This window comes from Microtus ochrogaster, chromosome 7, assembly GCF_000317375.1.
Source record: "Microtus ochrogaster isolate Prairie Vole_2 chromosome 7, MicOch1.0, whole genome shotgun sequence".
In the NCBI taxonomy this organism is placed as follows: domain Eukaryota; kingdom Metazoa; phylum Chordata; class Mammalia; order Rodentia; family Cricetidae; genus Microtus; species Microtus ochrogaster.
In genome coordinates this window covers 71,492,025-71,508,599 of record NC_022014.1, presented here as the reverse complement: position 1 = coordinate 71,508,599, position 16,575 = coordinate 71,492,025, and the positions used below count along the sequence as shown (strand labels likewise).

The window sequence follows — 16,575 nt, the reverse complement described above, 5'->3', positions numbered from 1 at the left end:
CGAGACGCTCAGGGCTGGAGGCGGAGCTGGGATCCTGTGAGCTGGGATCCTGTGTGGGTAGAGCTGGCTCTGGAGGCCCAGACCCCGGTGGGCTTCCTGGAGGAAGGGGTGTAGAGCCGGGGCGGCGAGGAGCGCAGCGCCAGCAGGTGAAGCGCTTCGGGCTGAGTGGGGGGAAGAAAGGACGGGGCTGGAGAGATCAGTGGCTAAGCGGGGAAGGGGTAGAACCTCTAAGGTGTCAAACTCAGCCCCCGGATGGAGTGTCCTGGAGAGGCTGGGGGAAGGGGCCGCTTCCTGCTATAATGGCTATTTTGGGGCCTGAATCAAATCAAATCCGCCTCAGCCCCCCTTCCCCCCCACAAGCCCCCAGCAGCTGCGCAGAACAGCTGTCCGGCCACCGAGGGCGAGGGGCGACTGGAATCGCGCTTCCTGCCCCCCACCCATCTCCCCACTGCTCAAGGGTGTGCTGCAAGAGGGCGAGAAAGGGCTTTGGGCTCCAGGCAGAAACCTGGGCTCCCCCTACCCAGTGCTGTGCCAGGGTTACGGCTGAGAAGGGCCTCTCTGTGTTCTTTTCTTCACACACCCCCGCCAGGGTAAGCCCCTTCCTGGTATATTTCCAGGCCCAAACGAAGCCTGCCAGAGCAAGTCCCCCCACTCCTACCCCCGTGCGCCCTTCAGAAGCCTTCTTGGCGATCTCTTGATGGGATAGATTTTTCTTCTCTGAGCCTTTATCCTCAATAAGGGCTCTCAGTCTTTCAGTTTTGTCCCTGACTTTCTTGGACATCTGTTTGGTGTGCACCTCTCTCGTCAGACTGAACCTTCCTTTCTGAGGGACCAGGAAGGGAAGGAGCCAGGGTGTGTTCTGAGCTCTCCTTCCCCAAGCAGGCTCGGTTAGCATCATCGCCCTGAGCTCTTCCTCCAGCCTCCCTGCTCTGGGAATCTACTCATTAGGCATCAAGTGTTGGCACCACACAGGTCAGCCCGGGCAGGTTCTCCTCAGGCTCCAGCCGTGCCCGGGAGAGCCCTCTCATGTCCAGGCACTGACTGGTCAGAGAGTGAGGAGAGCCCCTCTTTCTCCTTTGTCCACCCTGGCCTAAGGCCAGCTAGTGACCACAAGTGTGAGCAAGGCTAACCATGGCCTGGGGCAGGCCTGTCCCTCAGGTCACAAGCCCATGACGGGTCCTCTCGTGCCCATCTTATGCAGAAAGAACCCCATTGTCCTGGGGGCATAGCTGAGGGGTGAGTTCAGAGGCCAGAGATGGAGACCACTGGCTTGGTCATGGTTTTCTGACCACAGCAGGGCCATAGCCCAGGAAAACATCCACTGTGGGGGCTGATGGGACAAGGCACACAGAGCTAAAAGCCCCACCAGGGGCCCCAGCACGCCCCCTCACCCCACCCTGGGGACAGCTCCTCCTCTTCTTCCGCATTCCTGCTGGCAGATGCTTCTCTTCACTACCCCAACAAGTGGTCAATCTCCCTGCCGCAAAGGGGAGGATTCCAACACAGCCACTCTGAGGGGAAGCTGGGGGTGTGACACCTGTCCCTAGAAGCCCCTGGGCAGTCCCCTGGAGCCCCAGCTACACTGGGGCAGTAGCCCACGGAGCTTTGATCTTCTGGGTAGCACATTTATGGTCAAAGCTGCCAAGAGACAGGAGATGCACCAAGCAGGTCTTTAGGCCACGCCTACAGCTAAGCTTGTCTTCTGGTCTACAGCCTCCTCCCCCATATGCTCTTCCTCTGACGGCCCTCTGTGGACTCGCTGAGCTCTTCTCCTCCCCCAGTCCCCCCCTCCTCCCATCCCTCTGCTCTCCTCAGAGTGCAGCCTCCTCAGGACAGCAGCTTCCTTTCCTCTGTAGACCCAGAGAACAGGCATACATGCATACATGGTGTCTGAGACAGTTTATGCTGGCCTGCTTGTGTTCTCCTAAACACGTAACACACACACACACACACACACACACACACACACACACACACACACACGATGCCCCCTACCATCACCCTCAGCTCCTGCAACCAGCCAGGCCAGCCTGGGAAAGCTTTTCAGTAGGTGGGAATCCCCTCCACCTCTTGGCCCTACAGGGCTGGCCAGGGTTCTAGTAGACACTGATGGGAAGGGAAAGAGTGGCAGGGATCGACAGAGCTCCAGCAGAATCTGATCGGGTCCTGGCCTAGGCGGCTGGGGCCCTACAGCGGAGTCTGTAGGATCACTCACATCTGTTACCTCCTTATGCTGGTAGTGAGAGGCTGTCCCCACCCCACCTCTGGGGTCAGGAGATCACTGGATCTGCATCCACCTTCAGTTTCTCCTGTTGCAGCCCGCCTCCTACCCCAAGTGACAGCGGGGACTGTGGGATTCAGAAAAGGAGACAGAGAGACTCAGAGAGCTAGAGCCAGCAGTGGAGAGATGTGGGGATGGAGAGGGGAGGGTAGCAGCAGGGGGAGGTGAAGGGAGGGGGAGGAGAGCAAGAGGGAAGAAATGCTGAGCCAGGAGCAGGGAGGAAGGAAACCATCATCTTTGGTCTCCTTCCCTCCCTCCCTCCCGCAGAGCAGGCACCCTTCCAAACACAAATGCATCCGATTGGATGTCTGCCATGGAGGCTCCTCAGGGCTCTGCCCTGCAGAGTTCACCTGGCCCAGGGTGGCAAAGCACTCACTGCCCTTACTCCAGAATCATCCACCAGCCAGGCCATTGGCTCCAGTCTGAAGCTAATCCTGGGAACCAAAGGGAAACAAAATCTGCCCAAGTCCCCTTGGGGACACAGGATCCTTCCTAGCTCCCGCACTGTGCGAGCCACTAGGAGACCCAGGCGCTGGCCACCCCCACCTTCCACTTTGCCAGGCAGTGACTATTTGCTGACTGTCTCTTTCATGTTGCTAATCGCCCAGCCCCATCTAATTGGTAATTAGCCTTAAGAGCCCAAGCCTGTACTCTGCTAATTGCTGTTTGTCTCACCCTCATCTCCGGCAGCAGAGCCATGCCAACTCAGTGCCTGGGCTCTATCCGGGGCTGCTGGCACCCATCTGTGCCAGGCTCAGTAGAGGCTTCTGTGGCCCCACCCTATTCCGTCTTCCAGGGGAGCTGATCTACAGCCTGGCTCAGCCACAGTGTCAGCCTTGGGGGTGGGCGGTCCCCAGTAGACCTTCTTTCTTGGCAGCAGCAGATTGTGGCCCTCAGTTTTCGTTGATATTCCATATCCAGTTAAAAAAAAAAAGATAGCCAGGAGCAGGGTAAAGGCACTGGCCACACAACCTGAATTTGATTGCCAGAACCCGCATAAAGATGGAAGGAGAATACCAACTCCACACAATTGTCTTCTGACCCCCCACACATGTGCCATGGCGTGTGTGTCCAGCCACACCGTACACACATACTCAGTAATGATTTTTCAACTAAAAGACAGCCATGAGCCAAAGCCCCTGGCGAGGAGGAGAGTACGGAAGGGCTCACTGGAGGAGGTGTCTCTCTGGGGTATTGAAGTGTATCTAGGATTTAGCTCTCCATGAAGAGAAAAGGGACATCTTAGACAGAAATAAGCAGGTCACATCTATTTATTTATATATTTATTTTTGAGACAAGGTTTCTCTGTAGTTTTGGTGCCTGTCCTGGAACTAGCTCTTGTAGGTCAGGCTGGCCTTGAACTCACAGAGATCTGCCTGTCTCTGCCTCCAAACCCGGCTATAAGCAGGCCACTTATAAAGGCAGGTCTGGATGAAGGCTGTCAGGGATCTGGAGGTGAATGGCTGCAGTAAGACTCCAGGGTCTGCTGAATGGAGAGCTGGCTTTGGGTGCCAGTCTAAGAAGGCGGGCTTTTTCCTTCAGGCAGTGGGAGCTACAGAAGGTTGTTGAGCTAGGGGAGATATACAATCTGCCCTGCTTTTGGAGTATTACCTAGGAGGCCTTGGGGAAGAGAATTGAGGAGGGGGAGGAGCCAGGACTGTAGGGCGTAGAGACAGCTGATGCCTCTGTGTTGGACGCTGAGAAGAGGAGAAGGGGCAAATTATGTAAGAACTCTGAGAAATCCCTAATGATGAGGAGCCATAGTCACCCCCTAGGACTGTGACCAGGTTGTGAGAGAAGATGTATTAAGACAGCCACAGAGATCACCTCATCCTTCCCTAATCCTGCTGGGAGCTGAGCAGGGGCATCTCACACATCTCCCATGACTCTCAAAGTAGCTTGGGACCACTTTTTGAGGTTCACATCAAAGGCCTGCCATTGTGCACCCAGAAAGCCCTCCTGACCCTGACCTCCCCATTGTGCTGGAGTGACATGTGGGTGTCAGCATGGGCGTGCCCCTCTTTTTATGTGGGGGTCTGCACTCACACCCACACGCTCACACAGCAAGAACTCTTACCTTCGGAGCTGTCTCCCCAGCTCCTTCCATCCTTCCTTTCCAGAACAAATTACTTCCTCCAGAAAGCTAGCCTGGACTCTGTAAACTCTGTGACTTCATAAGCGTATCCTTCAGTTTGCAACTGTATCAGTGCCTCCTAGGAGGGTTAGCTTCCCTCCTCACTCCAGGAGGTCCCAAATGTGTCTTACACATTCCCCTAGACTGCTCCAGGGTGGGTCTTAGTCTCCCTGCTGGACAGCAAACATCTTCAATCCTGTGACTATGGTTGAGCCACCTCCTCTGTCACCCCAGCCTTGCAGCAGCATGACAAGCCCCTGATCCACAGCGCTGCCACGTGCTGCAGCGCTCACCTTCCCGCCCAGATACTCGCGTTGCTCTCACAGCATCGGGTTCCAGGGGACCCTGGGTGTTCTCAACTCAAGTTCTCTCTCAGGAGAAGAGCTCTCCCCTGTCCAGGAGAGCCAGGAGCTGGAGTGACAGCCTAGTCCAGACAAGGCAGTTCTCAGACGGCTGGGGCTCCGGGGAAGATTGCTTGGGAAAGCACAGTGTGTGTGGTGAGATGCGAGAGGCCTGGTGCTTTCATCAAAACCATCAGTGACATCTTGTGTTTTCCTTTCAGGCCTTCCTTTATTTCCTCCAGCAGTGCTGGCCTGGTGCCCCACGGGGCGGGGGAGGGGGAGCCAAGTGTTTCCCGCCATACCAGCTGGGGCCTCTGGAAGAGCGGCTGAAAGTGGGGAACAGTGGGTAGATGAGAAGTAGGGGTTGGAGACCCCACTAAGGAGGGTGCTGTGTTTTGGAGACCTATGGGGGGGGGGTCCCTTGCAGGTAGGTGTTGGGGACAAAAGGAGCATCTTCTTTAATCTTTTCCACAAGTGTTCTGCCATCCTGACCTGCATGCTCTTTGGAGACTCAGCTAGCTCTGTCACTCTTTTCTGTGTGACCGTGAGTAGATCACCAAGCCTCACATGGAATAATAGTCTCTGGACCTGAAGGTGAGGTATGGCAGTCACCGAGTCCAGGACATGTGCTAGGCTCCCAGGAAGGATTTCTCATTAACTTACATCATTTTAGTCATCTGGTCTTTTTTTTTTATTCTCATTGTTCTTCGGCTTTTGTTCTTTTAATTCTCTCTTGCCCACATGCCCTGCTATGGGGAAGGGTTGGGTTAAGTCAGGCAAACGTAGAAGGTGTCCCACTTCCTGGTCAACAGGGGCTCATAGCTGAGTGATGGAAAAGAGGCACAGGTATCCCACGGCTTCATCCTTCCAGTATGGCCCTGCCCTTACTGCCTTGGAAAACCCTCCAACCTTTGCTCCCAGCCTGCCTCTACACCATGCCAGACAATGGGAGCTTCAGAGGGGCCCTGGGGTCAGGACACAGTCCCTCTGTGAGCCAGAGCCAGCTGCTGAGCTAGTGGAGCTCTGAAGACTCATTCCTCATGGGGCAGGAGGGGAGGAAGAGTCAGGGAAGAGCGCTGCCCCCTGGCATCCAGCCCTGACCCAAGGGCCGGTCAGTTGTTTCGGGTTCAAAGGGGGTTGTGTAGCCTCTGTATGTTTTGATGCCCACTTGGGAATGATGCCTACTGTTAAGTTGGGGGCAGGCTAAGTGACCCAAGTGAGCTCCTGAAGGGCAGGGCATCCATGCTCCCCTGAGAACTTTGCATGTTGTGAGGGACAGGAGTAACCAGTAAAAGTTTAGGAGGACTGAGAGACATCTAAGATGCCCCAGAAGTGGACTCTGAGGATGTCAGTGTCCTGAGAAGTTCTACGATGGAGAAACTTGAGATTTCATGATGGGGGGGTGGCAGAGGTGTCAGTTGATGGGGAAAAACAGTGGACTTCTGTCCATAGATCTGAGTTGCTTCAGACAGAGAGTTCAGCCATGGACCCAAGGCACCAGTCAGGCTTCTCTCTGTGTGGTTTCTGCTGAGCATAGATTTGCCCATCTGGAGACAGGGAGCAGGGCAGGGGCCGGTTGAGTGACTTGAGACAGGGGCTGAGAACTGAGTGAGTGTGAACATACACAGGGGACCTGGCTATGACCCTCAACTCACATCTGGACCTAGCAGAGGGGACAAGCATGACAAGCTCTTAAGAAATGGGAGCCCTTGGGCCAGTGAGAGGCTCAGTATTAGATCCTTGCTGTGCAAAGCTGAAGTCCTGAGTTTGATTCCTGGAACTCACATAAAGGAAGAATCAAAAACTGCTTCTACAAGTTACCCTCTGGCTATGATATACAATACAAATTAAAAAAAAAAATTGAAAAAAACAAACCAGAACCCTGAGTTGTGTTAAAAGGGTGCAGGAATTGGGGGTGGCAGTTGGCTGCTTGACCAGCCCTGGGGAGTCCCTGTTTGGAGTCCTGCTCATTACAGTGGAAGGTCCTAGAATAGTGGTTCTTTCTTAAGCTGTGGCTACCGTGGGATTCCCCTGAGGAAGCTTGTTGAGATACAGACTCTGATTCCACAGGCTGGGTAGGCGGGGCCTAAGAATCCAGCAAGCCCCTCTTCTGCACTTCTGCCTGTGGGCCCAAAACCCTACAGTTATCCGTAGTACACAGTTAACTCACATAGTGAGGGTTTTCAAAGAGAGAAAAAGGAGAAAGACAGAGACAAAGGGGAAAAATGGAGAGAGAGAGACAGAGAGACAGAGAGAGAGAGAGAGAGAGAGAGAGAGAGAGAGAGAAGACAAAGAAGAAAGAAGCCTGGATGGATGGATGGATGGATGGATGGATGGATGGACGGACGGACGGACATACATATACAGATAGATAGATACAGGGTCTCACCCAGACCAGTTAAATCTCTTTCAAAGCTCCCTTGGTTACTGAACTGGGTGGTGAGAAATGAAAGAAAGCTCCAGAATGTGCCCATTCAGGCGGGGGCGAATCTCAGAGCTCCCTTCTCAGCAGATGGTCTAGAAATAGTGAGCAATTCACCCACATTCAGGACCTTGCCCTGTGAATGGCATTCCTGGTAACCCCAGAAGGGCAACTGAGGGGGTCCCTACACCAGGAAGGGGAAGGAACAGGAAGGGCAACCCCCTGCCCTCAACACCATCCCCACCAGCTCCTTGGAAGTGGCTTTGTCTAGTGTCTAAAGCACTCGGCTAAATATAGCCCGGGCTGGGGTCTGAATTCAGGCTATTGAGGCCTCTAGAAGCTCCTGACCCACCCTAGACTTCTAGTGCTGGGGCAGAGAAGGGAGGAATGGGGAGCTGAAGGAAGGGCAGAGGTTACATTGTGCAGTCAGATGAAAAGGAGCCCCCAGCTAACTCGTCCTAACGGCTGAGGCTGAGGTGCACTGTGGAAAAGGATGGGGTCTCACTGATACTGCAGGTGAACTGCTGCAGCCCTAGCCTGCAGCCTGACTAGATGAAAAGGAAGTCCCTCAAGGGGAGTTAGCGTCGAATGGGGCCACAAGGAGAGAGACCTGGTCCTGCTGGAAAGATGCTGGACGTCTCTCTGAGTCCTCTCTCAGTCTTCCAAGCCTCCTTGTACAAGAACAGCATGAATTTGACCCAATGGGAAAAAAATAGGGCAAGTGGGACATGGCGCACACGCCTTTAATCCCAGTCCTGGGGAGGCAGAGACGGGTAGATCTCCAAATTTGAGGCCAGCCTGGTCTATAGAGTGAGTTCCAGGATAGCCAGAGCCACACAGAGGAACCCTGTCTCAGAACGACACTCCCCCCCCCCCCCAAGAACATAAAGTCAGGAGGGTAGATCTGGGAGGAGCTAAGTGGAACGGGAAACAAAGACGATTAAAGTCCATTGTATACCTGTCTGAAATGCGCAAAGAATTAATAAAAACGCTATTTTAAAAATACGGTGGTGAGTGACTGAGGGAGACCTCTGGTCGTGCGTGTATACCCCACACATGTGTGCATATACACCACACACTTATACAACTCACATCTTCGTTGGGGTGCCTACTAGAAGTTTGAGTGGGCCCAAGGTCAGGATGGGGCACACAGCAGAGAGTGGGTCAGACATACCCATGGCTTCTTGCACACCCACCCTTTATGGGAAGCTTTTCCAGCAGACAGGCACCCCTGGAGCCTAGCAGCATCCTTGGTACAAGGCTTGCCATGGCACCAAGCTCCACCCCGAGGAATGCACGCTCTGTGGCTGGTCCCCACCCGGCCTGTTTAAGCGGTGAGTTTGTGTAGCAGCAAGGCTAGAGGCACATTAAGGATTAACTTCCTGGCTGCAGCCAGCCTGGCTCAGCCTTCCTGTTAGAGGATTCTGTGGGCAGTCTCCACCCAGAGCCACAATGCTTTAAAACCACAGACTCCTCCCAGGCCCGGGCCACCATCCACCCACCAAGCCCCCTCTGGCACCGGGGCGAGAGCTATCGCTGACTTCTCTGTCGAAGCCCTTCCATGCCGCGGCTGTCTTCGGCAGTGGGCTCCAGTGGCGAGGTGGTATCACCCAGGCTGTGGGAAGGCGTGCAGAGGGATCTCAGTTCCCAGCATTGGTGGTTAACGAGGTCTAATTTGTCTGATTACCTTCTAGGGCCAGGTCCCACCCACCAAAGTCTCCTGCTTGACTTTGGAAATCTTGGGGAGATAACTCTCGCCTTCTAGCCCCCACCATGAGTCAGATGGTCCCTCATTCCCCCCGGGGGGCTCTAATCTGATGAGAGTGTGGCACCCTACAGTTGGTTGAAGTGATGACAGAGAGCCTCAGAGTTGGGGGAAGCTGGAGGAAGGTGAGAGGGCTTGGTGGGCTAGGACAGGTACATCAAGGCTAGCCGATACTCAGGATCCCAAGAGGATGTGGTGGCAAGGTCAGAGTTGGTGGCACCACAGACTTCTCTAAGAGTCCCCAGAAGCCCTCAGAGGCCTGATCTGTGTCTTCTCACAGAGGGCAGTGGCCCTCTGCCTTCTGCACCTCATAGAGGAAGGGTCCCGTGAGCTGGGACCGCCAGCACCTTCCCTGGTACCCCGACTAAAGGAGGAGGGCCTTCCAGTCTACCCTGGGGTCCAGGTCCAGATTTGCCCAAGCAGGTCTTGAAGCAGGGGCCTTTCCAACTGGGCCCTGGGGGGTTGCCCATGACTCCTTACTTCTGCTCCAGTAATAACTACCTCCAAGTTCCAAGTAAGCCAGGAAAGCGGCCCTGGTTGGGGGTGGGTGGGAGTCTAGGTTGAGGGGAGGGTGAGTCATTAGGGAGTCATGCTGCGCAGGACTGGGAGGGTTCTAATCGATGGGCTCATGTTATATTTATCAGCCACAGTACTTAGGCGCTACCCTGAGAAGGACTAATGGGCTCCCCATTGGAGACGCCATTACAGGAAGTGCACGGGGAGGGGCGAGGTGCTGAGAGGAGATGGGGACCTGGCAAGGTCTGCTCCTGGCAACATTCACTCCCAAGCCCCTACCACACTGGCTGCAGCGCTGTTGGGATTGGAGGCGGTAGCCATGAAGTATGCACACGGTACTAACCCCCTTTGCCGCACTGTCCTATTTCAAGCCGTCATTGAGAGTCTTGAGCCAGCGGGTCATCCCAGTAATTCCTCTGCCTCCCCTTCCACCCAGTCTTTTCCTTTACCCTTTCTGGTTCTCCAGACAGAAGACGTCTGGCCACCCTTCTGTCTGAGTGACAGCGATGTGAGCCAAACAAGTGGCTCAGCCCTTTCTGGGGAGGAGCTGGCTGTGGTTGCCATGGTGAAATTTCAGGACGGTGGTGGGGCCATCTAGCTATTTTTTCTTTTTTTTTTTTTTTTTCTAGCTATTTTTTCTAACAGTCTTAATTGCTCATTTATTTAGGGCAATTAGTCCCCAGCGTCCCTCCCTTCCTTGACCCCAGCAAAGGCTATTTTCAGCTCCCATAACATTCTACCCAGATGGGGTGGAGCCTTGTCCGGGGTGAATGGGGTGGGGTGGGGTGGGAGGAGGAGGGGTGGGGGACCAAAGGAACTGCAGTCTGAGAATCCACAGTTAGAGGATGACCTGGTCAGATCATGTCCTGTCACTAACCCAATGCCCTCTGACTTCCCTTGACCCATTCAGCTTCTTGAGTGGACCCAGCCTTCCACACACTCCTCAGTCTTTGGACGGCAGCACATCCCTCCAATGGCAATGCTGTCCTCCATGGCCAGCCAGTCAGGGCCATGTGGGAATCCACTTCCTCCCTACAGACAGCTGTTCCAGTTGTCACAGGCTTCAGGGAGCCCCTGTCTATCCTTCTGGGTCTTGCTGTGTTGCACTGGGTAACACTAGGATTCTCTAACCCTGGCCTGATGTCCCCTGATAAGTGTCAGCATCCTCTGCCTAGACAACTGGTCCAGACTGTTAAACCTGACCTCGCCCCAAGTACGAGGCAGAACAGGATGTGGTCCGAGGGCCCATCTAGGAACACCATACTGCACTTACAAGACCCTGCCCTGGCTTTTCTCTAGGCCCCATCCTTCCACCCCAGGGCCTCCCTGCTCAGTTAGGCCCCACAGTCCCTGGAGGGAGGCGCTTTTGCCTCCAGGGGGAGCAGATCCTGGAGGTCACCAGTTTTCTGAGGAGCCTTTGGTCTAAAGTTAGAGCAGCAAGCAGAACCTCTATTTCCCGACCCTTCACTTTTTTCCTTTTGAGTTCTGAAGCACTTTTTGGGCCAAGCCACATTTGTGACTGAAGCTCCCTGTGAGGGAGGGCTGTGCACTTCCTGGAGACGATTTCTCAGCCCCACGCTGGGCCTTTCTGTACTCTCTTCACCTCCTCTAGTACCTACCGCACTACCACCTTCCCTTTGAGGGTATCTCCCTGTGACCTGGAGGTAGTCCCTGGGAGATGGCCAGGACTTGAGGAGAGAGAATGCAGGCAGCCAGTCTAGACTCAGCCTTGATGTTTCACTGGTTATGGGACAAAGAGAGCCATGTTGGGGGTGACCTCACCCCTTGGGCATTCTCTGCTGGATAAAAGGCCGGTTGTTCTCTGGCCTGGAAGCAGGAGGCAGAGATGACACTGTGGTCCTGTGACCCTCATTAGAGCCCTGCTCTACACCCAGTGCAGCCTGGTCTGGGAGGCCTAGCTGAGGGAAGCCACCATTCCCATCAGGAGAAGATGTGACCAATGCCCAAAGACCATCGGGTGCTCCCCTGGGGGTCTGACCTCAATCAGGACAGTAAGCACCTTGACCAACAGTGGGGGGTGCAGGGGTTTCAGGGGCCTCTCTGCTTGCTGCTTTCCGGCATTGGTCTGGGATGGGGCTTTCTTTTCCTTCTCTTCCCCAAGACAGAAGTGAAGGAGTCCTTCAGATGAACTCCCTTGGAGGAGTGATGAGATTTGGGGAAGGTGGTGTGGGCCAGAGAAGGCCTCTAGTCTGCCCAGCCCTCATCCCCAGCTTCAGCCCTCTGTGCCTTGCTCCTTTTTCTCCCCATCCCCACCTGTCTCCGAAAATGATCCTCACTCCCCTCTCCCTGGCCCCTCCTCTAGGAATCTGACGTCACTATTCCAGCTTAATTGTATAACCCCCTCCACCCCTCTGTCAAGGTCCTCCTTAGGTGTGGTCAACATCCTTTCTCTAAGAAGTTTCTAAGGGCAGGGATCCTATGTTGCCACCTGAGAACCTCACTTCCTAGCTCCAGCAAGGCCTTGTGGGAGGGGCCCTTAATGATGACAAGCACGGAAGACCGTCCATGTGCAGGTACGTTCCAATAGCCAGCCTTCCCAAGAGCCATCACTCTGAGCTGAAAGTCCCCATGGGCTGGGGGAGGGACTGCCCTCCAGATGTTGTTGGAAATCTAACACAACCCCTCCCCAACTCCTTCTCCCACTTCCCGCTCCATTTCCCCTAAATATTTACTGATTTTTTATTTACATTCTTTGCCCGAGGTGCCCAGCCCCTGTCAGGTCCCATTTGCTTGCCCGTCCCCTCCTGCCAGCTCCCCTCCACATCCCTCACATCTGGAGCCAGCAGTCCTGTGGGGCTGGCCACAACCTCCCCCCACCTCCAGTTCTGAGGGAAAAGGGGAGGGGAGACCAGTAGATTGGTAGCTCTGGGCAGGGCTGGGGTGGGAGAGGCTCTGAGACAGGGGCAATTCACAGGCATGCCTGGCCTGCCCCAATCTGGGATCGCTTTAATCACCCCCTTTGTTTCACGAGGACTTCTGGATGGGGTTGATGGATGCCAGATGCTGGGAGCACCCTTACCCTAGGAGGACTCCAGAATGAAGGAGGGAGGAAGGGCGGAGGGTGAACCTCGACTGAACTGACAGCCAGGGATCCAACTCTGTTTCTGGCATATGGGGCAGAATTAGGGTTGCTGCCCTCGCGAGTTTGCTTCCTTCCAGCTGCGCAGGGAACCTGCTAGGAAATCAAGTGTTCCTCTCCACTCGCAGCAACCAGCCCTTTGACTGCAGTGGGGCAGGTACTGTCCGGGGTGCTGACGTGATGTCTGACAATCAACGGATTATCTCTACTTACTTCTGAGGGAGTAAGTGATGGAATGAACGTTCTAGAAGGTGCTTCTGTGGGGGAAAGGCCACACGAAAGGGAAATGGGGAGGGCTGGAGTAGCTAAAGTGTGACATTATATGACGGAATTAGGACTTCACACAGCAGAGTCTCAGGGAGGCCAGGAGAGAGCTGCAGCTTTGTAAGACTCAGGTACATGGGGACCCCACAGGCTCTGGTGGGGGGTGAGAGGGCAATGCAGGAAATGGGAGTGGGGTGGGGTGGGGGAGGTAGAGCCCCTAGAGCAGTGGTTCTCAACCTGTGGGTCACGCCCTCTTCAGAGGGCCAGCCATTTCACAGGAATTGCCTAAGACCATCAGAAAACACAGATATTCACACTGCAATTCATAACAGTAGCAAAATAACAGTTATGAAGTCTCAACGGAAATAATTTACGGTTGGGGGTCACCACAGCATGAGGAATCAAATTAAAGGGGCATGGTGTTAGGAAGGTTGGGAACCACTGCTCTAGAGGATGCTGAGTGACCTCAACCAGGCATCTCAGGGCACAGAGTAACTCCCACCTCCTGTACACTCTTTTCCACGCTGGTCCCACTATTTCTGTGACCTCCTGCCTCCTGTTTCTCAGCCACCCTGCAATATGGTTCTCCCGACGGTGCCTCTGAGTTTGGACTGTTTCCATCCCGGTCCACCTGTGACCTATAAAGTTTCTCTACTCCAGGAAGTCCCCTGGGACTGCTCTGAGGAACCAGTCTGGCTGTGTCTAGACAGTAGACACTCATCTTTTCTCTTAATTTTCCGGAGCAGAGAGAGATGGTGCTGCCTACATCCTCCCTGCCGTCTCCCACAAACCTTCCTCCTGCCATCCTGAGTTTCTCAAAGATTTTGTCTTCCTTTCTCTCCTCTTTCCCACTCACTTTCCACCCCCTGAAAAAACGGTCCAAAGACTCCACTTCTCCCCTCCAGAATGACTTATGACTGGACCATTTCAAAGGTGCAAAGGCAACAAGTCCTGGGCTCCTGGGGCCTGGATGCCTCGAAGGACTCACAGCAAGGCGGCTGTGATGGGGTTCGATGCACTAACGGTCCTGGCTGGCTACCCAGGAACCCTGTTTTTAAGTAGTGGTAACTAATGACTGGCCCAAGATAGAGGTGGGATTCCTCTTCCCCGGCTGCCTCTGATAGCTAGCCTCTCCCTACCCACAGGAGCCCAAGGCTCTGAAGACCTATCTGGATGTCTTTCCCCTGGGCACATCACTCATTCGAGTTTTGCTCCTTCAAACAGTTACTCATCGAGCATCCTCTACATGCTGGAAACTGTGCTGGCCTGGGGACACTGAGAAAGCAACACGGTCTTGGCTTCTACCCATGCACAGCCTGCGGCTCAGTGGAAAGCAATGTCAATCATTCAGTCCACAACTGGAAGCAGAGTGACAGCCTGGATCAGTGAAAAAAAAAAAAAAGATGGCTCAGTGCAAACACTCAGATCTTAGATCTGACCAGCATGGGGAAGTTGGAAGCCTTGTCCAAGGGATGGATGCACTAGATGAAACCTGAGGGGATGGGGAAACAGACAGACAGAAGGGATGGTATCTTCAAGGGTGCTGAAGCAGAAGGAATATATGCAAGATGCTGGAAGAAGATGAGGCTGGAGGCAGAGAGCGGGGGGGGGGGGACAAGTAAAGAGAGAAAGTCAGGCAGAAACTGGCTGGACAAGCTCTTCTGCAGCAGTTGAATACCTATTTTAGGAACGGAGGCTACAGAGCAGGATCAGGAAAATGGGAAGATCACTAGGGGGCCAAGGCAGGGGTCCAGATGAGAGTTGGCTTGAGTCCTTGGCTTGAAGCAGGGGAGGTCCGACTGTTTGCTGCCGACAGGCCTAGAGAAGCATCAGCAAGGAGTGGAGGAGGAGATAGGTTCTGTGGGGGGCACCATGTCTGGAATGCAGCAGAGACTGGAAACACTTTGTGGAGCAGTTCAGGATGTAAAGAGCAAGTGTGGTCCAGGAGGTAGGACATCCCACGCTGGTCTTCAAAGGAGCCTGAGCACTCTGAGTCTGCTTTCGTGCCTTGGCAGCCCCTGTACCTCTGGGTCCTGCTCTGTGGGAGAGAGTACACTCAGTGACCAGGGTACCAGAGTACTCAGAGGTACAAGGAGTTCCAGGGTGGAGGGACTGAGTGGGCTTCCTGGCAAGAGGAAGAAGCAGCAGCTGTGGTGGTGGTAGCCAGTGTGGAGAGTAGCTTTAGGGGATTTCACATCTGTCGGTCCTCTCTGTGACTGGGGATGCATTCATCTAAGCCGCCAGCTAGTTGGGTGCTGGGTGATATCACACACCTCATCCTATTCAGCATCTCCCTCCAGGATGGCACTGTCAGTTTTCAGGCAGAGAGAAAGAGAGAGATGTTGTGGGCACCACCCTTGCGCCACCCTGGGAGAGCTGGACCTGGCCCTCACTGACCACTGAAGAGCTGGTCCTACCCCTCACAGAAGAGCTGGCCCCATCCCTCGCCCTGGGTGTGAGAGAGCTGTCCCGATATCATGGAGCATCTGCCCTTGCTTGATGAGGCAGTCCAAGTGGCCTTGACTAAATCAGCTACCACCCAGACCCATATCTAGGCCTTTGAGGTGGTCCACCCCAACATCTACCCCAGGTATGACCTGTTGGAGTGCATGAAGGGACTGGTCCTGAGGAACCACAGCCATACGATCTCCATGAGTTGGGACAACAGCAGAATATGCAAGAGGAATTTTGGTGAGAGTCCAGTACTGATGGTGTACCAGAAGCCAGAGGCCTCGCACCAGGCCAACAACTCATTGTAGCCAACATTTGCAAACAAAGCGGAATGAATAAAAGGGTGTACTGTGTGACACCCTGCAGCTCCAATGCCACTGAGACAGTGAAGAGGTATGGGAGAGGTGGGAAAGATGGAGGTGTGAAGTGGTTTGTTAGTTTATTGTGTTTTCACTTAATATTTTTAATTTTTTCTTTGGCGGGGAGAACATTACAGGGGTAAGGGACTGGGAAATAAGCAGAATTGGGGTACATGATGCAAAATTCCCAAAGAATTGATTTAAAAATATTTTTTTTCAAAGCCTGCCTTGTTTTCTGAGAGCCTTCCTTGTACTAGGAACATGAAGTCAAGTTCTCTCCAGAGAACATCATTTAATTCCCGAAAGCCTACCAGGGAAATGTGATGGCTCTTCCCACACTAAAGGTGTAGAAACTGACACTTAACAAGGACAAATAGTTGCTCAGGTCACACAAACAGGCAGGTAGAATTGGGACTCACTTCTTGTCCCCTGAGCCCAGAAGTCGTCTCCTTGTGGCTGCCACAGCCATTCTGTCTGCACCCTGAAGTCACCCTTGCTACATGGTACTGTCCATGTCTGTGGTCCCATAGACTGCCTTCCTTGAATGTAGGGGCTGTGACAAGTCACTTGGTGTCTGCTTGTCCCATAATAGGGATGCGGTTAGTACTGGGTAAACAAGGATGAAAAAATGCAAAAGAAAGGTTCATGGGGTTCCCACACGAAACAATAAAGTTTCTTTTCTTTCCCTTCCTTCCTCCTTCCTTCCTTCCTTTCTTTTTTTCTTTCTTTCTTTCGTTCTTTCTTTCTTTCTTTTAAATTGTTTTTTGTTGCACTATACATTTTTCTCTGCTCCTCAACCTTTCTTCCCCTCTCCCTTTTCTTTATTCCAAAGCCTGTATCATTAGTGATGAGTTAAGAATTAGTCACCAGCCAGGCTTTGTGGCGCACACCTTTAAACCCAGCACTCGGGAGGCAGAGGCAGACAGAACTCTGTGAGTTCGA

General features: G+C 53.8%; 1 long non-coding RNA gene across 1 annotated transcript; it reads left to right on the top strand.

Annotated features, from left to right (window-relative positions):
• Positions 1-11,395: 11,395 nt before the first annotated feature.
• LOC113456305 lies at positions 11,396-14,410 on the top strand. The gene is made up of 3 exons (XR_003377122.1): positions 11,396-11,471; positions 11,840-12,782; positions 13,391-14,410. It is a non-coding gene; the product is annotated as an uncharacterized LOC113456305 (long non-coding RNA).
• The last annotated feature ends 2,165 nt before the right edge of the window (positions 14,411-16,575 follow it).